General features: G+C 36.6%; 1 protein-coding gene and 1 pseudogene across 2 annotated transcripts in view; one reads left to right on the top strand and one right to left on the bottom strand.

Moving 5' to 3' along the window:
• The window catches only part of CCDC178 (coiled-coil domain containing 178), a gene marked incomplete at both ends in the record, with an annotated part of 388,897 nt that overhangs the window by 281,875 nt on the left and 93,777 nt on the right, over positions 1-13,245 (top strand). The gene's annotated exons all lie outside the window — the stretch shown is intronic.
• LOC307061750 (heterogeneous nuclear ribonucleoprotein A1-like) lies at positions 11,926-13,142 on the bottom strand (annotated as a pseudogene). The gene has a single exon. The product of its transcript is annotated as a heterogeneous nuclear ribonucleoprotein A1-like (transcript).

The following is a 13,245-nucleotide window of genomic DNA, read 5'->3' as shown; positions in this document are numbered from 1 at the left end:
AATGGTACAGGATAGAAAGCCCAGAGATAAACGCATGCATCTACGGACACCTGATCTATGACAAAGGTGGCAGAAATATACAATGGAGAAAAGACAGCCTCTTCACTAAGTGGTGCTGGGAAAACTGGACAGCTCATATAAAAGAATGAAATTAGAGCACTACCTAACACCATACATAAAAATAAGCTCAAAATAGATTAAAGACCTATTTAATTAACCTATTTAATTAAGATTAAAGACCTATCCAATTAAGATTGGACACTGTAAAACTGTCGAGGAAAACATAAGAAAAACACTCTTTGACATAAATCACAGCAAGATCTCTTATGGCCCACCACCTAGAGTAATAAAAATAAAAACAAAAATAAGTAAATAGGACCTAATTAAACTTCAAAGCTTTTGCAGAGCAAAGGAAACCATAAACAAGACGAAAAGACAACCCACAGAATGGGAGAAAATATTTGCAAATGAAGCAATGGACAAAGGATAATCTCCAAAATATACAAACAGCTCGTGCAGCTCAATATCTAAAAAACAAACAACCCAATCAAAAAATGGGCAGAAGACCTAAATAGACATTTCACCAAAGAAGACATACAGGTGGCCAAGAGGCACATGAAAAGATGCTCAACATCACTAATTATCATAGAAATGCAAATCAGAACTACAATGAGGTATCACTTCACACTGGTTAGAATGGGCATCATCAGAAAATCTACAAACAATAAATGCTGGAGAGGGTGTGGAGAAAAGGGAACCCTCCTGCGCTGTTGGTGAGAATGTAAATTGATACAGCCACTGTGGAGAACAGTATGGATGTTCCTTAAAAAACTAAAAATAGAACTACTATATGACCCAGCAAGCCCACTGCAGGGCATATACCCTGAGAAAATCATAATTCAAAAAGAGACATGTACCCCAATGTTCACTGCAGCACTGTTTACAATAACCAGGTCATGGAAACAATCTAAATATCCATCGACAGATGATGGTTAAAGAAGATATGGTACATATATACAGTGGAATATTACTCAGCCATTAAAAGGAACAAAATTGGGTCATTGTAAAGATGTAGATGGACATAGAGTCTGTCATACAGAGTGAAGTAAGTCAGAAAGTGAAAAACAAATATCGTATATTAATATCATATATTAAAACAAATATGTAGTATGTGGAATATTGTTTATTCCACATACTAGATTCCACGTATGTGGAATCTAGAAAAATAGTACAGATGAAGCTATTTCCAGGGCAGGAATAGAGACGCAGATGTAGAGAACGGACATGTGGACACAGGGTGGGAAGAGGTGGGTGGGATGAATTGGGAGATTAGGTTTGACATATATACACTACCATGTGAAATTAGATAGCTAGTGGGAACATGCTTTATAGCTCAGGGAGCTCAGCTTGGTGCTCTGTGATGACCTAGATGGGTGAGATGGGACAGGGAGGGAGGTCCAAGAGGAAGAGGTTACATGTATACATATAGCTGATTCACTTCATTGTACAGCGGAAACTAACACAACATTGTAAAGCAATTATATTCCAATAAAAAAAAAAAAGACTGAGTGTAGCTACACAAGTTAAAATATAGGGCTTAAGCTACCATTTATTGATACATTAACTATAGTAGATCTATTAAGTGCTATAGGCATCAGGCATTCTTTATATATTACACAAATTATATAAATACATGACTTAATCCTCATAGTGACTCTATGCAGAAGTAGTATTTTTGCCATTTTACAGATGAGGAAATTTAGACTTAGAGAGCTTAAATAATTTATTTTCCCAAGTAATATATGTAATTAAAAGCAGGTCAGGGCTTCCCTGGTGGCGCAGTGGTTGAGAGTCCGCCTGCCGATGCAGAGAACGCGGGTTCGTGCCCCGGTCTGGGAAGATCCCACATGCCGCGGAGCGGCTGGGCCCGTGGGCCATGGCCGCTGAGCCTGCGTCTCCGGAGCCTGTGCTCCGCAACGGGAGAGGCCACAACAGTGAGAGGCCCACGTACCACACACACACACACACAAAAGCAGGTCAATCTAGAAAATTCTAAATCCATTCCAAATTTTCAACTGTTAGCCGAAACATCTGTAAATATATTTTTTGCTTTCTTCTAGTATATTGCGTAGTACCATGATTTTGATTGTTACATGTTTGTAATTAAGCTGAAATAGTATAATGTTGAGAAACGGAGGGAAAGGACAGAACATGCTGAATGTGACCAGACAGTAATTTGCTTTTAGAAAAATCATATTACATAATTGCTAGAAATCTGAGCGTTGGTATTATGCTGTAATTTCTTTTTTAATCTGATTCCAGGGGTTCGGTTACTCCTCAGAAATCTTTTTCTAGATTAAAAAAAATGTATTGGAAAGAGTGGCAACTTTTGAATTTACCCTGGCAATTTAATTTATATGAAATTATTTTGGTTTTAAGATAAAAATGTTAATTAGCATCCAAATCTGGGGGCTCAATTATATTTAGTTTTACAAATGCTAAAATAGGACTTTATGCCATATAGCCAATCTAACCACTTAAAGGTCGATTCATATAATCTTTACAGCAATGTAGTGATATATCTGCCTTTTTCAGAGGCACAGAATAATAAGCCAAAACCCCAGTCTAGGTTTGGCTCCAGACTTCATGCCTTTCACCATTACTCTAGGTAGCCACTTGTTTGTTAGGCTAAATTTATTGTTTATAATAATTCTTGGTAGAATTTTAGTCTCTGTATAATGTTCATATGAGTATGTTTACTTAAATATTTGTAGTTTTTCAGAGAATCCATTTTATTGAAATAGAAGACATCTATTTATTACTTAATCTTCCTTTTTTATAATCTTGCGCTATTTACCTTTGTTGATATACCATGTTTTTAACATCTGCACACACGTTTATAACCTGATTGTAGTGTTCTTCTATTTTACATTGCAGTATTCATTAGGTATTTTCTCCAAATAAAATCTTTATGTTTTAAAAACTAGGCAGTCAGTGCTAGTGCTTTAGTTACTGTCTTTTTTTTTTCATTTTTATATCCCTTTTTATAAAGTATGTATCTGTTTTTTCACTAATGTAACCTGATTCTTTGTAGTCCTTTATAAGCTGATCTTTTTCTGACAATTACTGCTCACTCTTTTTTGAATATGTGAAACATGTTTTTCATTAACTATGGAAAATTCTCCACCATTATGGTTCCATTTTTTTAAACTTTTCAAATGTGCAGAGAAGTAACATGAGCATACAACATTTACCTTGATTCAAAAATTACTGATAATTTCTTAGGCCAATTCTTACTGAGCCATTTGAAAGTAAGTTGCAGATACAATTTTCAGAGCCTGTCTCTTAAAAATAATGACATTTGCCTAAGTAACCACAATATCATTATCACACCAAGGAAAATTGAAACCAATTTCTGTCTAATACTAATATATCCCCATTGTCCATGAATGTCTTCTACAACTGTTTTTTAACTAATATATAATCAAGTTGCATAATATGCATTTTTGTTTCTTAATCTCTCTGCTGTACTGTAGGCTCCACCCATATTTTATATATATATAAACTCACTTTTTTTGAAAAGATCTAGCCAATATTCTATAAAATAATTGTCTTCTGAATTTGTCCGATTATTTTCTTGTGACAACTTGCTCCTCTATTTCCTGTATTTTCTGTAATATTCAAATATACATCTAAAAGTTTGAGTATAATCAGATTAAATATTTTTGGCAGGAACACCTCATAGATGATGCATTCCATTAAGGGCTCATAATTCCACTATTAATGAGGCTAGCTTTGATCATTTCTTTAAGGTGGTAACTGACAATTTTCTCTTATTAATATGTATCTTCCCACTGGTAATTAATAAATAATTTATAGGGTGATGTTTGCCATCATATCTTGTACTCTGTCAAAATAGTGATTTTCTAATTCTAATACTCTTTTTATATTTACAAGCTGGCATTCTTATGTTAAAATCAAAAAAATCCAAACAAACAAACAATGACATCAATAACAACAACATGCCTCATTAAATGGTCATGAACTGTAGTTTCTCCTTAAAAGACAAGGTAAAAGCTTATTTCTTTCTCTTTCCAAATTTCAGTATAAATATTTGGTGGAAATGTTAGGATCTTTTTTTCTTTTTTCAATATCGCTGTGGACTTATGGATTTCATTGAGTCATTGTTCCTGTTTGACACTTAAAATGTTCCAAATCTGTCTAGTAGAAACCCTTCAAGCCAGCTCCTATGACCTTTTGATATGCCCCTTTTTGTCTCTTGGTAAACTATTTATGGCATAACAGACTTTCTCAGTCTCATGTTACACTTTTCTCTTCTGAGACCTTCAACCACGCATTTCTCCTAAGTAGCCTAGGTCTTTTTATTCAAAAATGGTATTTAGACATGAAGAACTGGGTGGTGGTAGCTCATAGCTTTTGGAAAGTTATTGCCTTTAAGCCCTTACATTGAATATATCTAGGAAATAGATATATATATTTTAAAAATTAAAATCTTAGGCCTGTATTGATATGTATAGTTCAAATTTAGCATTAAAAGATTTTATTTAACTTCTTAGATACTGTATTTTTATCTTTTCCTCTTGCACTGCAAATCTTGGCTCCTAATAATATTAATGTAATTACTTATTCACTTTACCCTACAAATTATTCATCAAATTGTTGAAAACAGCAATATTACTACTAAAAAGAAAACTATTGGCTGAAGTTTATGATTAATTTGTACTTTTTAAAAAAAATCCTGAATTATTTCCTACTAAAATGGATGTACAGTCAAATGTACATACAGACTGTACAAATGCCTCTTGAAGATTTTCTCTGTGTGGTTCATGTTGCCAATTTGATATGCAGTTAAGTTTATATGTTTTAATTTGTTTTCAGTTTATTTTTGTTTTGAAAAATCTTCTGATTTTTTGTGGGTTTTTTAAATATGAAAGATATTAATCTTGTTCCAAAGAGTATAATAAAAGGTATTTTCAGGCAAATCTCACTTCCATTTATATTCCTGTCATTTTCTCCCTATCCCAGCTAGTATTCATTTCCATTCATTTCTGATCTATTCCCCCAGGATTTGTTTATTTTTTAAAATAAGTTATTTTTCTTCTTCTCTCGTAATGAGATAGCATCCCCAAAACATTGGTTTGCACCTTGCTTGTTTCAGTTGCCAATGTCGTGGTAAACACTTCATGTAACTCCATAGCAACCACTTTCATTCTTTGTATTATGGTTTATTCAACTAGCCCTGATTAATGGGCCTGTAGATTGTGTCCAGTCTTTTGCTGTTACTAATAATATCACAGTCATTAACTTTGTTTTGTACTTACTGAGGAACATCTTCAAGGTAGGATCCTAAAATCGGAAATGTATTAACAAGTAAATGCATTTTGCATATAACCTGCACTTTATTAGAGTATCTCTTTTTTTCTGCAGCCTTGTTAACAGAGTGTGGTATAAATATTTTAAAGTTTTGACAATCTGATAATTAAGAAGTGCTATCTCAGTGCAGCTTTTATTTTATTTCTTTTAATATGAATACCTTCTTATATGCTTAAGAAGTATTTTCATAAGTTTAGGGAACATTTTATTTAAAAACCATTTTTTAATTTTATTTTTTGTTTTTTTATTGATGTATAGTTGTTTTACAATATTACATTAGTTTCAATTGTACAACATGGTGATTCAGTGTTTTTATAGATTATATTCCATTTATAGTTATTATAAAATATTGGCTATAGTCCCTGTGCTGTACACTATATCCTTATACCTTATTTATTATGTATAGTAGTTTGTACTGCCAAGTCCCCACCCCTACTTTCCCCCTCCGCCCTTCCCTCTCCACACTGGTAACCACTAGTTTGTTCTCTATATCTGTGGGTCTGTTTCTTTTTTGTTATATAACATGTGTTATGTAACCACCAAGAGCCTGTTTTACTTTTTCATATAGCCACTGCTCAATGTTTTACTCCAATGCTTGCTCTGATGGTCTTGGGTAATATATTTCCCTTCTTTCACGTAAATTGGGGTTTTGGTCTCTCTGTTTCTTAATTACATTGCGGGCATCAGCTATACCTGATTTGTTTGCTCACCTTTTTGATGTGTGCGTATGTGGAGAGGTTGAAATTAAGTTGGTCTCCATTACCCTCTTGTTATCTCTTTCTTCCATTCTAATTCTTTTATGCCAATGAGAAATGCCTTAGCCTTTCTTGTAGTCTAACTCCAAGCTTTCCTGATACCTTTATACATTTTTGAGACATGACATTTCTTGCCCAGTTTTGCAATTCTATCCTTATTTCTAAGTTAACCATATTGAATCTTGAGCATTTTTAGATCTTGTCATAAAAATAAAACTCTTTAGAAATAAAACATCTATAATTGTTTGCTCTGGTAATATAACCTACTTTTTCTTTGCTAGCTATAGGCACCTGAAATGATCACACTTTTCTTCAAAAATTAGAGACCTGTGTTCTTCTGGTCAATTCTAATTTCTGCATAGATTGCAATAAAGTTAAAGTGCTGCTGACTCCTCAGTGAACAGAGAAATAAGAGAAGTTCAAATTATTAAGCTGAGAGCATAGACTCCTATTTAATTTAAAAATTGCATTCCAATAGAACACGTTTCTACTGTGACAATAATGCTTCTGCCTCCTGCTTCAATCTCTGGTCTATTTCAGATAATTGTCCGGCATCATTAAAAAATGAGTAGAACTTATCATTTCTATAAACGCTCACTCATGGTTTAATGAAGGGGCTGACTAGTTTTCTTATTGAATATTTTAAAATCTAATATAAACATTACTAAATAGGCTTAAAATATAGTTGTACTATTGGTCCCAAACATGGTTCCATGAAGGAGCAAAGATAATCGAATACATGATTTAACAAAGAGAGTTTAAATGTTTTTTTCTTTAAGTCAATTTATTTATTTGTTTATTTATTTATTATAAATTTATTTATTTATTTATTTTTGGCTGCATTGGGTCTGCATTGGTGTATGCAGGCTTTCTCTAGTTGCGGTGAGCAGGAGCTACTCTTTGTGGTGCGCAGGCTTCTCATTGCAGTGGCTTCTCTTGTTGAGGAGTACTGGCTCTAGACACACGGGCTTCAGTAGCTTCGGTGGGTGGTCTCAGTAGTTGTGGTGCATGGGCTTAGTCGCTCCGCGGCATGTGGGATCTTCCCAGACCAGGGGTCAAACCCATGTCCCTTTCATTAGCAGGTGGATTCTTAACCACTGTGCCACCAGGGAAGCCTGAGAGTTTTAATGTTTTCATAAACTTCATGAGAATATAGATGGCACCCACATCCCTGGACTGCACCATTGAGAGTAAGTGCAGAATTCTCCATTGTCAGGGAGGCAGAGAAAACATTTTAAAAGAAAGGAACACTTATTAGCCACACATGGTAGGAAAACAAAATACTTTTAAATTCTGTGATTGTTTGCTAATGAAGAAACAAGGAACTTCAGACTCTTTCAGACCTGACCAGTGGACATCTCGAACTAGAAATTTTACAGGCACCTGAAACACATGTCCACCCCTAAATTTTTCTGTTGCTTCTGTGTTTTTTTCTTTTATTTGGCTGCACCATCATCGACCATTATCACAGTAGAGAGCTGATTACCATCATTGACTCTTTGCTCTCCCTCTATGCCATGTACAATTTCAAGTCCTTATAATTTACATGCTAAACAAAATTTGAATTTTTTGTCTTTCTTCTCTATCACTATTATCATTATCCTAGTTTGTACATTTGTCATTTTTCATTGGGATTATCCCCAACAGCTTCCTATTTTGTCTCCCTGTGGCTAGACTTATCTTTTTCATAACCTCCCTCCTCACAGTTGTTAAATGCCCTTTAGTGACTCTCCAGAGTTCAAACTCTCTCAATAATCTGACCTCTGTCAGACTCCCATCCTTACTTTAAGCTCTTATCATCTATCTTTACACTATATTCCAGCACCACTAAATTGTGTGTAGTTCTTTGTATGCCATGCTGTCTCTCAGTCTGGACATTTGCTTATGCCATCCCTTTCCCAGAAGGCCTCTCCCTAATCAGATTTTTATAGTCCTAATTGTCCTTTGAGTCTCAGTGCAAATGTATCCTCCATAAAGCTTTTCCTGGTTCCTTCCCTCTCTCTAACATACACACAGATTATGTCTGGTGCTCTTACCATCATGTGGTATTTTCTTGATGATAGTACATGTCTTGGTCACTGTGCCTAGCACAAGGTCTGGCAAATGGTGGCATATAATAAATAATTTAATGTATTAATTAAAGAAACAATAAATAGATTTTAAAATAAGGCACAAGGTAAAATTGCAAGTACTTTATCTTTTTATAAAATATTATTTCCTTTATATGTAACTGTACTTATACTACATATTACTATATTTAATAAGTTATATAGGAATCATGAAAAATCTGACCAATCATATGGGTATCCCTTTGCTAGATGAGTTTAAGTCTGTTTCTACTGTGTTTGACATACTTGCACCTGTTTCCAATTGGAATGAAGTTTAGTGACTTGGGAAATAAATATAAAATACCACGTAACTATTTATTCAACAAATAGATCTGTAGGCCATGTAAAGATTCTTGGAATTCCCATTGTTGCAGCAGTGCTGCTTGTAAACAAAGTAAACTTCAGTGACTCTTTGAAAATTTTTATTTTTATTCAACTTAGAAAAATGTACAGAATATATATTTTGCCTATTTTTAAAACACTTCCTTTACTTTTTCCTGCAGATTGTGGTCCAGCCGAAATCTTGAGCTTGATCACTCGTTTTTTTCTCCTTACTCTCCCTTCTCTTTGGCCAGGCCATTAAACTTACTGTGCTCTGGGATTCATGCTTTCCTGTCCGTTGCCTAATAAGCTCAGCCTGTTCACATTGACTCAAATGACGTTTCCCTCCACTTCCGTGTATCTACCCTGTCATCAAGCCTGAGGTCAGAGTCTACTTCCTCCTCCAGTTTAAACCTTCTCCCCTTAGCTGAAGTGATCTCTCCTCTCTAGGAGTAAGAGGAGACTTGTACCTCTCTTAGGAGTTCTACCTCATTTTCACTGGTATATTCCCAAACAACTAACCTTAAGTAAACACATATTATGGTCCACACCCTCTTTTAGTGACTGCCCTTTTCTTGAGTTTTAGCAAGAATAATATATTTTTCACTTCTATATTCATGTACTCACAACAGAATCCTCTATATATTATAGTTATTATTCAAATAATATGTTTAATAAGTAAATGTGTAATGTAAAGATGGCTACATCATAAATAATTATTTATTAGGTAAAATGAATTATAATTCGACTTACACGTATTGAGCAGCTGCTATATGCTAGCCACCCTGCCTTGTAAGAGGAATAGAAAAATCCTCAAGATTTCAGGTTAGGGACTTCCCTGGTGATGCAGTGGTTAAGAAGCTGCCTGCCAATGCAGGGGACACAGGTTCGAGCCCTGGTCCAGGAAGATCTCACATGCTGTGGAGCAGCTGTGCTCTAGAGCCACAACTACTGAGCCCTCACACCACAGCTACTGAAGCCTGCATGCCTAGAGCCTGTGCTCTGCAACAAGAGAAGCCACCACAATGAGATGCCCGCAGACCACAACAAAGAGTAACCCCCACTCGCCACAACTAGAGAAAGCCTGTGCGCAGCAATGAAGACCCAACACAGCCAAAAATAAATTAAAAAAAAAAAAAAGAAAACGATTTCAGTTTAGTAGAGGATCTAGACATATACTGCAACAATTAAAATACTGTGCAATAATTTTATGCACAATGAAGATGCTATGAGAGCAAAGAAGGATTATCTAAACCAGTCTGAGGACGCAATGAAGACTGGTTGGGAAAGATGACAGCTAGCCCAAGCCTTGAAGGACTAATCAGGGTTAGCTACATGCATAAAGTTGGAATAAGTATTTAAGAAAAAATGAATTGAGTGCATTTAACATTAGTTGCTGTTTTTGAGCCTCCAGGTAACAGTGGCTTTATTACAGTGGCTTTTGTGACACCAGCAGTCTTGGAAGCCAATGTGAGAATTCATAAAAATCATTCTTATGCAGTAGAGCCTCACAAACGTGTGTTTGACTCCTGTTTCTCTATATGCTGTGCACAGGATTCTGAGTTCACTTGACACTAAGACATACATACAAAGGGTTCATACATACAGTTAGCTAATACAACCTAAAATTCACCTAAGTTAATTAACTTAGAGTTGTTTGAATTAAGACATAAAGAAAATGATTATTTGTCATAGGTCACCCTGTAGGCAGGAATGAAGTTGCATTATACCTTACAACTTCACTACTAAAGTGCTATAACAGTGGAAAAAACTCAGTATGTGATTTTAGTAGTAAACATTCTCTGATTTATAAAATTGAAAACTTTCCTGACAGTTAAGTTCCCATGGTGGTCAGCAATTGCTTTAAAGAAAAGAAAAACACACCACATACATCCACAATTGTTTTAGACTTTAGAAAAAAAAAAACAAAACTGGAGTATGAGTGTTACAAATGCAGACCTTGTCTGTATTTAAAGGGAACCAATTATTCCTAGTAGTCACAAGTAGTGCTACCTAAAAAATAGAAATAAAAACAAGGGCTTCCCTGGTGGCGCAGTGGTTGAGAGTCCGCCTGCCGATGCAGGGGACAGGGGTTCGTGCCCCAGTCCGAGAAGATCCCACATGCCGCGGAGCGGCTGGGCCCGTGAGCCATGGCCGCTGAGCCTGTGCGTCCGGAGCCTGTGCATCTGGAGCCTGTGCTCCGCAACGGGAGAGGCCACAACAGTGAGAGGCCCGCATACCGCAAAAAAAAAATAATAATAATAAAAACAAAAAAGAGGTGTATAATCTCAGTAATTTTTACACCACTGTTGGATTATTTTTATGAAATCTTTTGTCATCTAAGGGAAATGTAAGCAATATTATTTTGGTTTCTTTGTATCACTGTAATTCTTTAATGGGATAAAATGGAGACTGGTTTGAAATACCAGATATTGAGTGTAATCTCTCAGGTAAGAGGATCATGAAATGCATGATTATCAGAGTCTTCAGGTCCCTTGATACTGGTTCACAGTATTCAGACATATATTGGACTACTGTTAACCCCAAATTTATTTTATTACAAAGAGTTCTCATGACTTTTGATGTCACACAGAGGAGTTAAAATCATGTCTCTTGATTTGTAAGCTTTATAACATTGGGGAAATTAAATCAGCCCTGGTTCTCAGTTTCCTTTACTGTAAGACAGGGTGGGAGTGGGGATGGGTAGTAATACTCCATACAGTTGTTGAGATAATCAGATTAAGTAACATAAGTGTGGCATCTTTCACAGTGCCTGATCCACCAGCTATAGGTTTATCTGGAAACTAAATTAGTAACCACAGGTGTCTTGGACAACCTCAGATGAGAAAAGAGAAATCTGTTCTTCAACTGGGTTTTCTCTGTGGCAACCTGACATTTTTTTTTTTTTTTGGTATTAAATTGTTTATTTATTACACATGATAATGGATGATACACAAGCTTCATTCCCATCTATATCTGGTACCATAATCCAATTTAGATATATTGCATAGGATATGCCAACAATCATATATTAATAATCAAAAAACTCCATGACTTGGCTTGGGTGACCCTTTTCACAGTGAACTCCAGGTCACAACGCAGTAACTGTCAGTTCAACTACACCAAGGTTTCGGAAGACAGTAGCTTCTCCACCAAAGCAGGTTGTAAATAAATTTTGAATGGAACCTGGCATCACCCTGAAGGAACTCTAACTTCACACTGTTGGGGTAGTTTACCAAAATGGCTTCAGAGTAGACTAACTTTACACAGCACATTTTTTAAAAAGACACATTTATTCAGCGTCATGATCAGACTATTACATTTAGCAATCAACAGCATGGGTGCAAAAAAAAAAAATCTACATTAAAACCCTTTGTTGGAATGCTTTACACTTTCCACAGAACAGAAACTAAAATAACCTGTTATACAATTAGTCACAAATACAGCCCTTGAGTTTTGCCCATACACATGAGTATTGTCTAAAACATGTCTTCTTTGTAGCAGCTAGGCCCTGCCACCACTGTGCTTGGCTGAGTTCACAAATCTGTTGTAACCTGTAGCTTCCCTGTCACTTCTCTGGCTCTCCTCTCCTGCTAAGCTTTGTTTCCTGGCAGTAATCAAAACCTTCTGCCACTGCCATAGCTACTGCTGCTGCTGGAACCACCATAGCCACCTTGGTTTCGGGGTTTGGCAAAGTATTGGCCTCCACCACCATAGGGGCCAGAACTTCTGCCTCCAAAGTTTCCTCCTTTCATGGGTCCAAAATTGGAAGATTGATTGTTGTAACTGCCAAAATCATTGTAGCTTCCACCACCTCCAAAACTGCTTCCATCATTACCAAATCCATTATAGCCATCCCCACTGCCACCATATCCACCACCACCACGGCTGCCACCAAAGCCACCTCGACCACTGAAGTTTCCTCCACGACCAAAGTTGTCATTCCCACCAAAACCACCTCCACGACCACCACCAAAGTTTCCAGAACCACTTCAACCTCTTTGGCTGGATGAGGCACTAGCCATCTCTTGCTTAGATAGGGCTTTCCTTACTTCACAGTTGTGCGTATTTCTGAATGACAATCTTATCTACAGAGTCATGGTCATCAAAGGTCACGAAAGCAAAGCCTCTCTTTTTGCCACTGCCTCGATCAGTCATGATTTCAATCACTTCAATTTTCCCATACTGTTCAAAATCTCTTAGATGATGTTCTTTCAGTGTCTTCTTTAATGCCACCAACAAAAATCTTTTTCACAGCTAAGTGGTCACCAGGTCTTTGAGAATCTTCTCTTGAGACGGCCCTCTTTGGTTCCACAACTCTTCCATCCACCTTGTGTGGCCTTGCATTCATGGCCGCATCCACCTCCTCCACAGTGGCATATGTGACAAACCTGAAGCCTCTGGAGCGTTTGGTGTTTGGATCCCTCATTACCACACAATCTGTGAGCGTTCCCCACTGCTCAAAATGGCTCCTCAGACTCTCATCGGTTGTGTCAAAGCTCAAACCTCCAATGAAGAGCTTCCGCAGCTGTTCGAGCTCTTTGGGTGACTCTGACTTAGACATGACGGCAGTGGAGGGGGGCGGGGGAGACGTTAACGATGCTTACTCGGCGGCGTCCACGAGCAGAAAGGAGTAATCTACCGAACGTATCTTGCAACCTGACATG

This window comes from Hyperoodon ampullatus (assembly GCF_949752795.1).
Source record: "Hyperoodon ampullatus genome assembly, chromosome: 13".
NCBI lineage: Eukaryota > Metazoa > Chordata > Mammalia > Artiodactyla > Ziphiidae > Hyperoodon > Hyperoodon ampullatus.
This window is presented reverse-complemented; position numbering and strand designations above follow the sequence as displayed.